Source organism: Schistocerca gregaria, chromosome 3 (genome assembly GCF_023897955.1).
Source record: "Schistocerca gregaria isolate iqSchGreg1 chromosome 3, iqSchGreg1.2, whole genome shotgun sequence".
In the NCBI taxonomy this organism is placed as follows: domain Eukaryota; kingdom Metazoa; phylum Arthropoda; class Insecta; order Orthoptera; family Acrididae; genus Schistocerca; species Schistocerca gregaria.
Genome location: NC_064922.1, coordinates 929,590,033 through 929,607,933, shown reverse-complemented (window position 1 = coordinate 929,607,933; position 17,901 = coordinate 929,590,033). Strand labels below are relative to the sequence as shown.

The 17,901-nt window shown below is 41.6% G+C and overlaps 1 long non-coding RNA gene across 3 annotated transcripts in view; it reads left to right on the top strand.

Moving 5' to 3' along the window:
* Positions 1 to 14,877: 14,877 nt before the first annotated feature.
* Positions 14,878 to 17,901, top strand: part of LOC126355815 (uncharacterized) — an 87,057-nt gene continuing 84,033 nt past the window's right edge. The window contains exons 1-2 of one of the 3 annotated variants that reach the window (XR_007565537.1): positions 14,900 to 15,152; positions 15,311 to 15,447. This is a non-coding gene — a long non-coding RNA (uncharacterized LOC126355815). Of the gene's footprint in view, positions 15,153 to 15,310; positions 15,448 to 17,901 lie in introns of all 3 variants that reach the window. The other 2 variants (XR_007565538.1, XR_007565536.1) reach the window with 2 other exon arrangements.

The following is a 17,901-nucleotide window of genomic DNA, read 5'->3' as shown; positions in this document are numbered from 1 at the left end:
ATCAGAAAATGACGTTTTGGTTTTATACTGCATAGAATTAAAAAGATATTTGAAGTTGCTAATAGACACTGGAGCACAGTTGTGTCTGCTCAAGAGAACGAGTATTCCGATAAATAGTACACTTGCAATTAATGAAGCGGAAAGGCTTCGGCTAAAAGGTGTAACCAGTGAGGCCGTCAGCACAATAGGTACGGTACAGGTACACTTAAGTGTGGACGGTTCTGAGCAAGTAGGGCAAAAATTTCACGTGTACGGGAGAGGATTAGATATTCCGTACGACGGACTGATAGGCAGAAATTTCTTGACAGAGCATAGAGTTAAGTTAGACTATGCAGGTAAAATAGTGAGACTAAAAGGGCGAGATATACCCTTAGTAGTAGAGGAAGAGCCAAAGGGACATGAGAACGAACAAGATTCAGAAGTAGGCGGGGAAATAGGGCCCCGAGAGGAAAAAATAATGTTATTAAAGGTGGAAGGAAATGTAAAAAGGGGAATCGAAAAGGAAATGATTATTCCTAGGCAGGAGATTGCACAAGGGGTACATGTACCTGAAGCGTTAGTAAAAGTGCGAAATGGGAAATGCATAGTAAGTGCATTAAACTTGTCAGAAGACAGAGTGCAGTTAGGAAACGTCAGGTTAATGACGGAAGAATTAGAAAAAGTAGGGAAAATACGCGAAGTAAAATGTTGTACTAATGTCATAGGAAAGACAGAAAGTCGTACTAGTGTGTTGCGAAGGCAATTAAGAATGGATCATTTGAACGCTGAAGAGAAAAGCGCTCTAGCAGAGGTTTGCGCGGAATACGGAGATGTATTTCATCTACCAGGGGACAACCTGTCCTATACTTCCGCAGTGAAGCACAGAATAGCGATTGCACCGGAACACGCGGGAAAGGTAGTAAACGCTAGACCGTACAGGATCCCGGAGGCGCAAAAGGAAGTGCTAAAGGAGCAAATAGAGCAGATGCTAAGAGATGACATAATTGTCGAGAGTAAGAGCGCTTGGAACGCACCGTTACTGTTAGTTCCAAAGAAGCTAGACGCTAGTGGCAAACAGAAATGGAGAATCGTAGTGGACTACAGACGATTAAATGATATCACTGTAGGCGATGCATTTCCACTACCGAATATCTCCGAGATACTGGATCAGTTAGGGCAAGCTAAGTACTTCTCGACGCTTGACCTCGCAAGCGGGTACCATCAAATATTGACGGACGAGAAGGACAGAGAGAAAACAGCATTTAGCTCAAACTATCAGCATTACGAATACAAACGAATGCCGATGGGACTGAAGGGAGCCCCAGGATGTTTTCAGAGACTGATGAATACAGTCTTGGCAGGTTTACAAGGAGTGAAATGCTTTGTATATCTAGACGACATAGTATGCTATGGGAAAAACCTGCAGGAGCATAACGAAAAGCTCCGGGAAATATTTGACAGGTTGCGAGAGCACAATCTGAAGCTGCAACCAGACAAGTGTGAATTCCTGAGGAAGGAAGTAATCTTCCTAGGTCATTGCATCACTGACAAAGGAATATCACCAGATATGGCGAAGGTGGAGAAGGTGAAGTTCTTCCCACAGCCAAAGACAACTAAGGAACTAAAAGGGTTTCTCGGATTGATAGGTTACTACCGCCGTTTCATTGCTAACTTCAGCAAGATTGCGAAACCTCTCCATGAGCTCTTAAAAAAGGGAGTGGAGTACCGATGGAGCGAACGTCAGAACAATGCGTTCGAAGAACTAAAAGAGAAATTAATAAACCCTCCTTTACTTCAGTACCCTGACTTTACGAAACCGTTCATCATTACAACGGATGCGAGTAACGCAGCCTTGGGTGCAGTGTTATCGCAAGGTAAGAAGATTGGCGAAGACTTGCCCATCGCATATGCATCCAGAGCATTGAACAAAGCCAAACTAAATTATAGCACAACGGAAAAAGAGTTGTTGGCTATAGTTTACGCAGTAAAACAGTTCAGACCATATGTATATGGCAGAAAGTTCACTGTAGTGACAGACCATAAGCCACTAACGTGGATATTTAGTGTCAAAGATCCGAGTTCGAGACTCCTGAAGTGGAGACTGAAAGTCGAGGAGTATGATTATGAAGTAATATACAAGCCAGGAAAGTTAAATAGTAATGCGGATGCGCTGAGTAGAATAAGGCATGAAGGGAAGGAAGAGATAGATGCGAAGCAGAAGGTGGAGACAGAGATCTCGGCAGCAAAAGCAAATGGGGAAGAAAGTTCCGTAAACGTGCGGCAAGCACAAGTGTCGAGTGAAATAGAACAGGAAACGGATAGTGGTGAGGAAATTAGTCCTGAAGAAAAAGAAAATATACTAAAGGAAATGCATGACAATCCCTTGGGAGGTCACCAAGGAATGCACAGGACACTCGAAAGAATTAAAGCATACAAGCAGTGGCGCGGAATGAAGCGTGACATTGAAAATTACATTAGGAAATGCCCATCGTGTCAAAAGAATAAAAACACGCAAATGAAAACTAGGATGCCCTTAGAAATTACAGACACAGCAGAAACAGTATTCGGAAAGTGTGCGATGGATATAGTGGGTCCACTAGATGTATCTAATACAGGAAAAAGGTACATGTTAACATTCCAAGACGATCTGAGTAAATTTACCTTAGCAATCCCAATTGACAAACAAGGTGCCGAAACAGTAGCTGAGGCATTTGTGGAAAACGTAGTATTAAGGTATGGAATTCCATCAGTATTATTAACAGATCAAGGGCCTAACTTTCTGAGTGATGTATTTAAAAGTGTATGTAAATTGTTGAAGGTAAAGCGTATAAATACTACAGCGTACCACCCTGAATCAAATGGTGCACTAGAAAGAAGTCATAGAACTATTGTAGAGTATCACAGACATTTTGTAACAGGAGATCAAAGTTCTTGGGACAAATGGGTACCGTATGCAATTTTTGTGTTCAACACTACACCACAAAGCAGCACAGGATACACACCATTTGAATTACTATACGGAAGAAAGGTTAACATACCAGGAGTACTGCAGCAAGAAACACAGCAGGTAAGTTACAATTATGAAATGTATGTAAATAAACTAAGAGCGAGAATGCAGGAAGCCCACAGAGTGGCCAGAGACTCGATTATAAGAAGTAAGAAAATCAGTAAGGAACAGTATGACATGAAACAAAATCCAAAAAACTTCAAGGTAGGAGATAAAGTATTACTGCACGATGAGTCGGTGAGACGGGGTAGATCTCGGAAATTAGATTCACAATGGAGAGGTCCATTTGAAGTAGTAAAAGTGGAAGGTCCTAACGCAGTAATAAAAGTTAAAAGAAATAAGGAAACAAAAGTACATGCCAACAGGCTGAAACAATTCTTTTAAATTTCAGGTATGGCACTCAAGTGGCAGGTCGTGAAATTCGTCATAGTGATAACAGCATACTACATCACTGCATCAGAGCATGCAACAAATGAGTACCAAGTGACGCCATTTCCGTTTATTACGATATTACGATAATAGAGGACAGGTAGAAATATACAGTACCACATGGAGAATAGTCACATACGTAAATCTAGATATAATAACAGAAAGGTTTCAGAATGCAGAGAGGTATGGTAGGGCAGCGGTACAAAGGTGCCGAGAAACACTAACACAATTAAATGTAGGATTAATAGAATGCAGGGTACTAGACCAACAAGTAACCCATCATGTGGAAAAAATCACAGGATTGCAACTTTTAGTACAGCTGCTAACGAAACACGAGACCAGAAGGAAGAGAGGAGTATTCAACTTCGTCGGGCAGGTAAGTAAAATACTGTTCGGGACGTTAGACGAAGCAGATGCAGCATACTATAAGGAAAGAATAGACGCTATGGAGAAAAACTCAGAAGGGTTGTTGAGGCTAACAAAGGAACAGGTGGCAGTGGTAAGAGCCACATTGGCGGGAGTAAACAGGACGGTATATACACTAGAGTCAAATGAGCACGTTCTGAAGACAGGTATGCAAAGACTAGAACGATTCATGAAGGAATACGTGAAGGAAACCGATATAGGGTTTAAACGTGTAGCGTCCTTCGCCACAGTAACAGAGCAAGTATTACAACTATCGGCAGTGTTTGGTCAGATCGAAGAGGAATACGAACAAATGATAAATGCCATTGTAAATGCTCAGAAGGGAATACTACAGCCTCATATAATTAATCCAGTCCAAATTGTAAAATACCTAAGTTTAATACGGTAAGAACTAAAAGATGTAAAGTTTCCTGTTCCTCTTACGGAATCCTCAGGTTATCTATTGTTAAGAATAATTGATTTAGATGTTTTCATCTCGGGTAGCATACTAGGATATGTAATTAATATTCCATTAATAAATAATAACAATTTCAATTTGTATAGAGTACCCCCACTACCAAAAGAAATTCCAAACATGAAAGGTAAATATGTGTACATACAGCCAGAGAAAGAATTCTTACTAATAGATGAATCCAAAAGGCAGTACGCGAAACTTTCTGCGGAGGAACTAAAATGCAAGGAGCTAAGTAAAAATAGGAGACTGTGCAAACAAGCATTCGCCTTGCTGTCAACATTCGACCACGAAGAGTGCGAAGCCAAATTGTTGCAACCGGTAAGAGAAATTCCGGAAGATTGTGTGCGAAAAATAGTCGCACTGAATCAGAGCCTTTGGACTCATCTAAACAGTAACGAATGGCTATATGTAGCACCGAAGGAAGAAGGCTTAACAGTATTGTGTGGAAGGGAACCACCAAAGGACCTAGTAATAAAAGGGGTAGGAAAAATTAGTTTTTACAGTAAATGTAAGGGGTATGGCACTAGAGTGTTCATACAAACAGATAGAGTGATCCAGAGTAATGTGACGAAGAAAGACATAGTTCCGCAGATCAATCTAGAATTCGATTGTTGCGTGGTAAACAAGGAAAAAAGGAATGTCTCAACGTTAGCATTAGATTTGCCATTGGACCAGGTAATAACACAGTTAGACGACTTGAAAGTCGCAGGAAAAAGACTGGATGATGTCCAGAAGATGTTAGAGAGACAAGAGGAGGAAATGAAGTACTCCAGGTACTTCACACATTACTCCATAACTACGTATGTAGCCATATCAATAGTTATTCTAATCCTAATAACATGCTGTTGTAAAAACTGTAAATGTTGTAAAGACTGTTTTAAAAGTATATGGAAATATTTTGAAGACAGTGATTGTTGTGGAAAAGTATGTATAAGAAATACCATAGTGAACCAATACCCAGAGACTAGTTCAGCTAGAAGACACAGTAATAAAGAAACTGAAGAGATAGTAATTTATGAAAGATGTGGAAAAGACCAAGGTGATACGGTCGCTTTCAGAAACAGACGTTAAATAACTGTATTTGAAATATGTAATTGAAATGTAACTGTATTTGAAATGTGTAATTGAAATGTAACTGTATTTGAAATGTAATTCTAATTGAAATGTGAATGTATGTATCAATGAAAGTGTCTTTTGATTTTAATGCAAATGCTTTTGACATAACTGAATGTTAGGCATGTATAATGTAATTGTATTATTGTGTGTTTAATGAATTTGACTTTACTAAATGAAAATGAAAAATATAACATATCAGATGCTAATGTAATAAACAAATCTGTAAAGCATGTAATGGAAAAAAAATAAAAAATAAAAGAGTCACAATTGACGCTACTCTGAGGAGTAACGTCAATTTCCCTGGCGGGGGAGGTGTTGTAACCGCAGAAAAGCCAAGTTTAAATGCAGTTGTTCTCAGACGATACACCAGAAATCATACGGGGAGATAGAGTTAACAGGGGACGTCAGGCGTGTCAGAGGGGTCACAAAAGATAACGACGCAGCCAGATAGCCGAGGCGGCGGTCCAAGCGGCCAGGCAGCTGCGCGTGATAAGCAAGGAAGCACACTCAGCTATTAAGATAAACAGGGCGCTCTGGGCAGGTCCCTTAATAAGCAATAACTTGCAGTATCAACACTCTTGGCTAGAGGGAGAAGTCTGGGAGCGGAGAGAGAAAGAAAGAGGGCCCTAGGTGGGGACCGCACTACGTCATGAGGAGCCAATGAAGGGCTCAGGACGCAGTGCGTGACCATATAGGGAGAGGCCCCTCTACCCCTCCACCCAGCTTCTGAAGAAAAGTACTGAAGTTAATACTAAAACAATCCCTAATAAGGAAAAGTTGCACTCGACGCTACGTCATGCCAAGCGCTGGCGGGGTCGAAGCGGAAGAGCTAACAAAACTCGGAGGCACGCCGCTCCGGAGAGATCTCTCTCTCGGGTTTAGGCAGCGACGGTAGTCAGCGTGAGTAGCAGCCGACTTGGGCTGAGGGCGGGCTGCAGGCAGACAGTTGGAGATAGTCGCCGATGAGCGTTTAGGCAGCGACCGCGGGACTCTGACGTAGGGTGCTAGTGTGGGCAGCAAAGTGCTGGAAAGTTCTATCAGGCAGCCAGAACGGTGGAAGTCAGTCACCGTCTCTGTAATGGGCTTGGCTATTCTGTAGGTACAATCACTACGCAGTTAGGGTGATCTGTATTCTTTATGAATAAATTAGAACTTTTATAACGTCCATACGAGTTTACTTCTACCAACATCCTAGCCTTGTACCTTCACACCAGGGAATTTAACATCTTAGCCAGATCAAAAGTCTCCCTCTCAATTAGGTCAACCGGCTAATTCCCGTTTACGAACCGTGTCGCTCAATCCCTCGCAAAACCCACGCTTGGGACGCGACGTGCTGCTGTGAAGATGCTCTACTGGAAGTAAAAACATATTGATCCTACAAGAGAAGGCTGTAAGAATAATATCTCCCAGCAAGAAATTTGATCATCGTAGACCCATTTTCAAGTAACTGGGAATAATGACAACACGTAACCATTATGTTTTCTACTCTCCTGTCTATATAAAAGAAAATCAAGTATCCTTCTGCAAGAAACAAGAGACTTACAACTACAACACATGAAATAAGGTCGACTTTGATATCCCAAGCTGTCACCTAAGTAAGACACTCAACAGTTTTCCAAGAGCAGCCCTGAAGATATTCAACCTACTAACACCAAATGTTCTAACAACGCCATTGAGTTCATGTTCAGAGTTAACCAGATGCATATGATCAAGCAACAGGTACTACATTCTGTAACAGATTTTTTCTCTGCAAGTAGAATTGTAGATTGGTCAACATGGTACCATCGCTGTACCATAAAGAGAGACGTTCGTCATTAATGGATTAAAGTTAAGTATTCCAGCAGCTACGTCCGTTTTTCTCAATTCTAATTCCCTTGTCATGTTCCAGACCTCACGCCAGCCTGCGTGAGCTAAAACGCGTGCATTTCGGCCTCCTTTATTAGCACGGTTGGCTCTCCTGCCAACCACAACATTGGCGACGAGAGTAAAAGTGTTCTTATCAAAATTGCCCTGATTTACTTGTGTAATGGCTTCGCCACAATCTCCAGATATACTGTCCGAATTTTATCACTTACAGAATCAGCAGACGCAGGCCTTACTGGATGCCCTTGGACAGCTCGTCCAGGGTCAACGTGCAATGCAAAACGATGCGGCAGCAGCCGCTCCACCGCTAACGCAGCCACAACACGCTGTTGCACCAACATTTCGACCTTTTGATGCGGCACTGGAGAGCTGGACGGAGTGGTCCCGCCAATTTGGATTCCATCTCGCCGCCTACAGAATTCAAGGTAACGAGCGGCAGCCTTTTTTATTATCGTCAGTAGGGGTGACCACGTACCGTGTGATAGTCAAATTATGTCCCCGACGCGACGTAGCAACTCTGTCCTATGAAGAAATTTTATCTGCATTAGATGCATATTTCAAAGAATCAATGTAGTTGCCAAACGGTATACATTCTTTCGTACAAAACGTACGGCAGGTCACACTAATCGGGAGTGGGTTGCAACCTTGCAAGGCCTTAATAGGGATTGTGCTTTTGAGTGTCAATGTGGAATCCCTTATTCAGATACTATGGTACGTGATGCAATTGCACAGAACGTTTCTGATGTTCGTATAAGGGAACAGATTTTAAAACTTGTAAATCCCTCCCTTCAACAAGTGATGGACATATTGGATCGGCAGGACACACTTGACTTTGCTCAGGAATCATTTGAAACTTCGCCGGCCGTGTGTCGGGTTAACCGGCCCGCCGGGCGAGCTGCACGGAGCAGAAAACAGCCCTCGCGCCCGGCCACGCCGCTGCCGCCAGGCTCTCAGCCACGTGTGCCGCGCCGGCATGAAAATGCAGTGATCAAATCATTCCCGCGGTATACTACTAAACATTCACGTGAGAATTGCCCGTCACGCCAAGCTATTTGCTTTTATTGTAATAAAAAAGGACATGTTCAGAGTGTTTGCCAGAAAAAGCTCAGATTGGAAGCTCAAAACCGTTCCAGGCCCTTTGCTTCGCGCCGAAATCGGAATCGAACCAAGGATACTCAGGCTCGCCAAACTTCGACCATGGAAATTCATGTAGTTCATTCCACTCCGCGCAGTGCCACTCTCTCTAACAGTGACTGTGATCGTCCCGGAAATAGTGTGCGTCGACATCGCCGGAACTCCCGTCAGGTCGCAAGTGCTTATGTACCAGTGTCAGTTCACGTTGCACGAGACAGTCGCTCTTGTCGTCAGCAGGACAATAAACTTCTTGTGGACTTGGATATTAACGGCAAAGTGATACCATTCCAGCTCGATACCGGTGCTGCAGTTTCACTGATCAATCGAGACACTTACAAACTGCTGGGCACACCTCCGTTGCGTGCCGCAAATGTTAAATTAAGTAGTTATTCAGGACAAAAGATCCCTGTGTTAGGACAGTGCAGCCTTCTTGCAACATACAAAGGACAAACAAAACTTGTGTCATTTTACGTCCTTCGTTCTTCTTCTGCAGTGAACTTGTTTGGTTTCGATTTATTTCAGTTGTTTAACTTGTCTATAGTAAATCTGGTCCTATCAGTGAACCAGACGGTGCCTTCAGACAGTGTTTCTCGTCTATGTGAAGAATTTGCAGACATTTTTGCACCAGGCTTCGGCTGCGCTAAGAACTATAAAGCACATTTGGAACTGAAAGTAAACGCGCAACCGAAATTTTTCAGAGCGCGCAATGTTCCCCACGCATTGCGGGATGAGGTCGCAAAAACATTACACGATTTGGAATCACAAGGTGTAATTTAACGTGTGCAGGCTTCTCTCTGGGCATCACCCTTAGTAATTTTACCAAAACCTTCCGGACAGTTAAGACTTTGTGTGGACTTCAAGGCAACAGTGAATCCACAACTAGTGATTGCAACTTTTCCTTTACCCCGCCCGGAAGATCTTTTTGACAAACTGTGCCCGGGTAAATATTTTTCGAAGTTGGACCTCGCAGATGCGTACTTGCAAATACCGGTGGACGAAGAATCCCAGCGCGTTTTGGTGGTTAACACGCATTTTGGGTTGTATCAATTCAAACGACTGCCATTCGGGTGTGCATCCGCTCCTGCGTTGTTTCAGCAATATCTACAAACTGTTTGTGCGTCGGTTCCAACTGCAGGAAATTATCTGGACGATATTGTGATCTCCGGAAAGACGGAAGAAGAACATTTGGCTAATCTCAGAACATTATTTCAGGTCTTGCGACAAAATGGTCTTCGCTTGCGAAAGGACAAATGTGTGTTTTCTGCTCGGGACTTACCATACCTGGGACATGTAATCAATGCCCAAGGCATACATCCCAGTCCCACGCACCTTCGTGCCATTCAAGACTTGCCTTCGCCGCAGAATTTGAAGCAGCTACTGAGTGTGCTGGGAAAAATCAACAATTATAATAAATATATTCCGCATGCTTCTTCCATTTCAACTCCGCTTCATCGCTTACGCCGTAAAGGTGTTCCGTTCGCCTGGACGACGGAATGCGAACGCGCCTTTCGCCAGTTGAAATCAGCGTTGCTTTCCAATACTTGCCTTACGCCATTCGATCCCCAGAAGCCCCTTTTGTTGATGGTGGATGCATCGGATTTCGGGATCGGTGCTGTGCTTGCACACAAAGATGGATCGCACGATCGCCCTATTGCCTTTGCGTCCAAATTGCTCTCGTGTGCGCAAAGAAATTATTCACAGATCGAGAAAGAAGCATTGGCTCTCGTATTTGCTGTTACAAAGTTTCATGATTTCTTGTATGGTCGTCACTTTACCATAAACATAGATCACAAACCTTTGACATCGCTTTTTCATCCGACCAAGCCTGTGCCTCCACGTACAGCGCAAAAATTCATTCGCTGGTCTATTTTCCTCTCGCAGTACCGCTACGATATCTTGTATCGGTCCACTGCTAAGCACGGAAACGCCGATGCGTTGTCCCGCTTGCCTGTTGCTGAGGATAGGGCATTCGATTCCTCCGAACTTGCTTCAATGTTCAATGATGCGGAAACCGATGACGTGGTCGAATCGTTTCCGATTGATTTTCGTCGTGTAGCTACAGCCACAGCTGCCGACCCTATCCTTGCTCCCGTTCTGCGTTTTGTTGCTACGCAATGGCCCTTGTCAAAGTCACGTATCGGGGACACGTTGGTTCGCCGATTTTTTGCTTACAAGGAGACTTTTTGTACGACGTGGTGTTTTGCTGTTGCGTTCTGATAATGATCAGTCCAGGGTCGTGGTACCACGTTAGTTACAGTTCTCTGTCTTAAAGATTCTCCACCAAGGACATTGGGCTATGGTGCGAACGAAACAACTTGTTCGTCAGCACTGTACTTGGTTCGGAATCGATGCCGCGATTACGAATATGTGCTCTTCTTGCATGGTGTGTGCCGAACAACAATCAGCACCACCGCGGAAATTCTTTGCATGGCCAAAAGCCACTTCCCCTTGCCAACGCTTACACATCGATTCTGCTGGTCCATTCTGGAATGCTCGATGGTTGGTTGTGGTAGATTCATTCAGTAATTTTCCTTCTGTTGTCCTAATGTCTTCCACGACGTCATCTGTCACCATCCAAGCGTTATCCGCTATCTTTTGCACTGAAGGTCTTCCACAGACTATTGTTTCCGACAATGGCCCACAATTCATGTCCGTAGAATTTGTCATTCTGCAAGGCCAATGGTATTCAAGATCTGACGTCCGCGCCGTTTTCGCCATAGTCAAACGGTGCCGCTGAACGATTGGTTGTGACTTTCAAGTCACAGATGTTAAAGTTGCAAGAGTCGCATTCTCGGGAGGACGCGTTATTGCTCTTTCTGTCCTCGTATCGCTCTCAGCCCCGACATGGTCGCTCGCCGGCTGAGTTGCTCCACGGTCGTCATCATCGATCCTTGATGTCTTTGCTACATTCGCCGCATCAGGTTCCTGTACAGCGGCAGACACCTGCTCTTGCTCCAGGCGACGTTGTCTACTATCGCCACTATCGAGGTTCACGACGTTGGCTCGAAGGGCGCATTCTTCGCTGCCTCGGAAGCGATATGTATCTGGTTTTGGGGGCCTCTGGTGAGGTATGTCGGCATCTCCATCAGCTGCGCCTCTGTCGTCGCACGGGATCTGCCGCTCGCCGTCTGCTTTCAGCGACGGTGCCGTCCGGTCAGCGCCCCGGGGACCCATCTACTGGCTCGCCTTAGCTCCAGGTGTTACCGACGCTGCCTTCCATTTTGTCCCATGGCGACGCGCCGCCCCCGCCCCCGCCCCCGCCGCCGCCGCCGCCGCCGCCGCCTGTTCTTCCGCCAGCGACGCCCGCAGTGGACGAGTCGCTGCAACCGCCGGGCGCCTCCCTGGGTCACGCGCTGCCGATCGCTTCCCGTGACCAGTTGTCCTCCGACATGGAGCTCTTGCCCGCTCCGGACCATATGTCGTCTTCGCCCGTCGGGTGACCCGCCCCGATGGAGGTCGACCCTTCGGCCCCTCGTGTCTCTCTACGGGCGCATACACCGCATGTTGGCGTGCACCCTGGAGCAGGTTTTCAGGCGTTTCCTAGCTCCCCGCGTTCCCAATGGCAGGGTGTGGGTGGCACAGCCTCGCCTGTTGTTAGGCTTCCCACCTTGTCGCATACGTCAACATGCGGTCCTCCCCACGGCGGGCGGAAGCCTTATGCCATAACCGTACGCCGATTTGCTTGGGAGGAATGTGGTGTCACCGCCAGACTCTACACTTGCTAGGTGGTAACCTTTAAATTGGCCGCAGTCCGGTAGTATACGTCGGACCCGCTTGTCGCCACTATCAGTGATTGCAGACCGAGCGTCGCCACACGGCAGGTCTAGAGAGACTTCCTAGCACTCGCCCCAGTTGTACAGCCGACTTTGCTAGCGATGGTTCACGGACTTCTACGCTCTCATTTGCCGAGACGATAGTTAGCATAGCCTTCAGCTACGTTATTTGCTACGACCTAGCAAGGCGCCAGTATCTGTACTATTGATATTGTGAATCATGTACCATAAAGAGCGACGTTCGTCATTAATGGATTAAAGTTAAGTATTCCAGCAGCTACATCCGTTTTTCTCAATTCTAATTCCCTTGTCATGTTCCAGACCTAACGCCAGCCTGCGTGAGCTAAAACGCGTGCATTTCGGCCTCCTTTAGTTGTACGGGTTGGTTCTCCTGCCAACCACAACAGTGTGTGTGTGTGTGCGTGTGTGTGTGTGTGTGTGTGTGTGTGTGTGTGTGTGTGTGTGTGTGTTGTGTGTGTGTGTGTGTGTGTGTGTCTGTGTATGTGTGTGTGTGTGTGTGTGTGTGTGTTTATGAAAGTGAATAGTGAATAGTGTTGTATTCGTCTCATAACATACAATTTCTAATCATATGATTTGTGTACACGAGACATGTCAAAAAAAATGGATAACACAAGCCTAATTGGTACAAAGAATTTTAACATTAATATAAACTTTTATTTTTCTTTCTTCCCTTTTGTGAAGGACAGCTACATTTACACACAAGACTATATGTAAATTTATCCTGCTCAAATGTTCAGTTCATCCTTCATGAACTCCTCAACAGTGTAGTAGCAGCGTTTGACAATTATATCATACAGCTTTGTTTTCAGTGTCTCTAGGTTCATACTCAAAACATTCTTTCCTTTTAGCTTGTTATGAATTTTCATTGCCATATACTGAGGAGACTGCACATATAGGTTTAAGCGATGAGTGGGAAGCATAAAATTCTTTGTTTCTCATGTTATATGTGTGATTGAAACAGTTTTTCTCGAATAACTCTAAATTGCTGTGTAGAAATATAATATCATCAATGTATAAGGAAGGAACTGTTAATAACTGTTGTTTTTCAAACAGTGGGCGACATGATGTTCTCGGAAAGGCAGTACACATGTTCCTTATTATTCTTTTCTGTAACTTTAGTATGCGCAATATACTGCTGAATTTCCCCAAAAAATAATACCATATCTTACAACTGATTGAAAGTATCTGTGGTATGCAATTTTTCTTGTATTCATGTCTGTTGCACAAGCTAATATTTGCATAGCAAATGCTAACTACATAATTTGTTTAACAGGTAGTCACCATGTTTATTCCAATTTAAATTTTTATCAGCGTTTAACCCTAAAACTTCACAGAATCAACTTCTATATCCTGATTTTTATGAGTTATTTAAATTTCTTGGGACTTTGACTGTTTTGTGGGTTTTGGGGACATTCAATCTTAATCCATTCAGTTGGAACCATGTTTTTGTAGTTTGTTCATTGTGTTTATTATATAGAGAGGGTTGTTTTCTGGCTCCTGGTTTTCAATTAATACAGATGTGTCATCTGCAAATAAAATCGATGGAGCATTTATATTGTTCGGTAAATCATTAACATAGAAAAAAAACAAAATTGGTACTAGAATCGAGCCTTGAGGTACACCTTGGGCTACTGGTTTTCCATTTTTAATAGTGATTTGCTGCATTTGATGAGACAATCACACTCTGTTTCCTATTTGATGAGTATGAAGTAAACCAATTTAGAACATTACCCTTGATCCCATACAAGCTTATAGATGAGCAGTGCATGATTTACAGAGTCAAAGGCTCGTGTGAGATCACAAGATTCCTGCAACTTTATTATGGTTGTCTAATGATATGCTGATCTTATCGATAAACTTGTTAATTGCATCAATAGTACTTTTGCCACACTGGAAACAAAATTGGTTTTCCGTAATAATATCATATTTCTCCATAAAATTTCGAATCTGCATAGCAGATTGTGTATAGCGTGTGCAGTGACTGATTGTGAGATATGAGTGAACAGTGTTGCAACACTTTATTTAATAAATTATTTGTAAAAAAGAAAGTATTGTATACCAGGAGTAAATCTAATGATTGTCTCTAACTAGTAGTCTGTAAATGTATGTGCATACGAATTAGCTTATTTCAAATTGGTCTAAACTTTGACATACTTTGACATGTCCTATATCCTTGTAAAAAGAGTTCTACAGATGAATAATGCTGCTACTACTATTGGTAGTGGTTTTAATATACAATCGCTAAGATGTGACACACATACTGTCTGTCCAGGGCATGTGAACGATGCTGACGAAGTAATAGTAATGTGTTCTATTACTGTCTGCCTTATTATTGTTGTTTTACACTAAACAATAATTTAAAAAAAAAGACTCTTTCTGTATCCAGACATCTGTTCACTTACGCATCTATGAAACTCGAAATAAATAAATAATAAATACGAAGTACCTCTAAATTTCACTTACAGACGTTGTCTACGACGACATACGAAATAATTCATTACCTGCTCCCCACAATTATATCTTCAATTCCAAACCAGTACCGATAACTGTATATTTTTCTTCGTTCTACTAACTATGTACAAATGTGTTCACCATTGTAAAGTACGAATGTATCTGCAATTTCTATATTTTCGTTCACACATGGAGGAGGAAGGAATAAAGAACAAAAGATCGATAGTTTTCCTTCATGGTGTTCTGCACAGAAGGCATGTCTTTCACTATAATCTTATTATTGTGGCTGCTCTGGTGATTGTTGACTGATATTGAAGGTGTGTATGATATATTTCGGTCTTTCTATTGTTTTTCGCAATTTCGTAGTATCAGATGAGTAATTTTTCTGTATTTGCATACTGAAAAATCAGTGACCCTTAATCTACGAAACAATGTCTTCCAATAAAGAATTTTATAGCGACTAAATAAGTATAAAAACCTTGTGCAAGAAAGGTTACTGGTAAGTTTTAGTTTTTAGAAATTAGTGTATTAACACAATTACTATTGTTGTCACTTCAATGTTGACATAACTGCTGTGTAGAACGTAACAGACAAATTATTACATTTTATCTTGATAGCATGGTGCGTGTAAACTTAACTAGCATGTTTCTCTGGCAGGTAGCGTTTTCATGTCATATGAAATCATTACGGCTATCAAGTCCTTAGATCAAATCAACTGATCTTGCAAATTATGGAAATGTTATCTCCCGTAATAAATTTTATTTATTTATTCATCACCGTTCAGAGCGATTTGGGTACGTCAGTATATAGGCATATTTATAGTTTCAGCTGTAGTGTAGATTACGATTTGAGCACATATATTATTATTTTACAATAGACTTGCACATATATGTAAAATAATTAATGAAGAATTAGGGAAAACAAAGATTTTTTTGTTAATTTACTACATACAAGCAATCAGTTTTAGTTTCTGCTGCAGTGGATGACATATAAGAAGAATCTTCATGTTTGTTTTTCATTTGCATGTGGCACAGTTCTCAAGTTACTGCTTTAGTAATGCAAAATCTTCCTAACTCTTTTGGACTTTTCATTTCAGCTTAAATATTGCAGTGAAATTACTAGTATGTATTGAAACTGTCATTGAACTATTACTATTTACAAACTGTTTTCTTGAAAAATTCGATTTAGGAAGCCGATAATCGTTATTTTTTTATTAAACTGTCATTAGTATCAGATTACCACACGCAAATTTTACTGTCGATCTGGACAACTTTACAACTGCAAACTGTCATGGAAGCATAGGATTAGAAACCACGTGAGGTGTTCTAATGTTAAATTCATGTCAAATGTAGTAAATACTCCCTACATGAAAAATAGTAGGTTTCTCTTTGACTGAAACAAGGCCTGGATGAAGTGTTCTGTGCAATCTGTTAATGGAGAATTTGGAAAATTACGTCAGGGGAGAGGCATATGCACACCAGTCTGACTGATGCAACCCCCTTCACTCATTTTCACATTTTACACAACATTCTTTGCATCTGAATGCTTCTGGTAATTTGCGTCTCAAGCTCAGAATGTTTCTGGTAAAAGGCTATGTGTGTAACTAATTACCAGAAGCATCCAGTCTGTCCAAATAAGTATCTGTCCAATTCCAGTGTTTTCTAGTGTGTTCACTTGGTTGTTTTTTAGGGTACATTCATCTGAAAGATAGAACTGCAGTATAAATACAGTTATGGTTGAGACATATAATATTACAACAAGATATTGCAGCTTGGTCAAAGTGAACGATATTAAATAAAGTGGATTTAGTGTCTTCCATCAAACAATCAGAAAGCTCATAATTAAAAAGGTAACTTCTGACATTGATTCAGGAAAGTGAAAAGGTAGATGGAATTTTAGCAGACTTGTGCTTATCGGAACATCACATCAAAATTGCTGTAACTGAACAAATTCTTCTTCGTGGTCAGAAGTTAATACTGTGCTACTGTAGAAACAAAAAAAAAAGTGTCATGCTGACTTAACTGAAAAAATCATTGTTTTTGGAGTTATTAATGCTGATCTCCTGTCGTATAGTACTGACCAAGGTCACCTGGATGCCCAGTTTTGGATTTTACCAACAGTCAATTCCCTACTAGTGTTTTAGGATGTAGTGAACAGCTAGTAGAAATCTGTTTTTAGACCAAGAAAACTGCAGTAATTAACTGTCAAAGTGATACAGAATGATTATGACCATGATGGTCATATGTTAACAATAAAATTTATTGATCAATTAGGCACCGATCATATAAGAAAAGTATCGTGCAGTAGAATCATAAACAATAATTTGATCATTTTTTTATGGAGAAATTGTGGAAAGAATGGTTTGGATAAATTTGTAAGGAAGGCAGTGCTGAAAAATTTTCCTACAGCAAATCCATAAAACAAACAAAGCCAAAATTTAAGGGGATGGATAACTTCTGGGATTAAAGTTTCTCTCTATTTAATTCAGAGAATCAGCAGTACTCAAAATTTGAAACCCCATTAGCACCAGGAGGATCCTGCACTCTGTCTTTAAAATAGTATGTCATATCCTATGCTCAAAAGGTAAAACTGTCTTAAGGATGCAAGAGAATTGTATGGATGTGGAATGAGTCATAGTTACACATGAGAACCATAGCCTACTTATAGATGCTAATAGATACAAATTGCAGTATGTGTAAAGGGACAAAATATGTTAACAATTACAACTGTAGACACTTCCAAAAGTAAAACAGAGGTATAAAACAATACAATACTATATTATAATTATTTCATATTAAGTTATAGCTTTCCTAAGGGCGTTATCCTTATCACTCCAGGCAAGGGGGTTACCTTCATAGTCACAGTTGTTATTAAATTTAGCAAATGTTAAAATTCAGGAATAAGTAAGAAACACATAGGTCTTCCCCCCCCCCCCCCCCTCCCGGGCTCCAAAAAAATTCCTGCCCCAAGATACAAGTCTCCAAAGATGCACAGCGAACACCATTTTGAACCTGTGAATTTCGGAATTTTTTAAAAATACTGTATCTCTGTAACAGTTCTAGATATTTTGTTAGTTTTCTTTTTTTTTTTTTATTTGAAAGATAATTCCTTTATGATTACAATGGTATCGTCTGTTTGGACATATCTGTCAAAGTTCTTTTACTGTCACCTTTTGATTTTTTAAAAATAATTTAGTTTTTTTTCCAATTCTGAGAAGTTAGATTTTTCTGTTGATTAGTACCATTTAA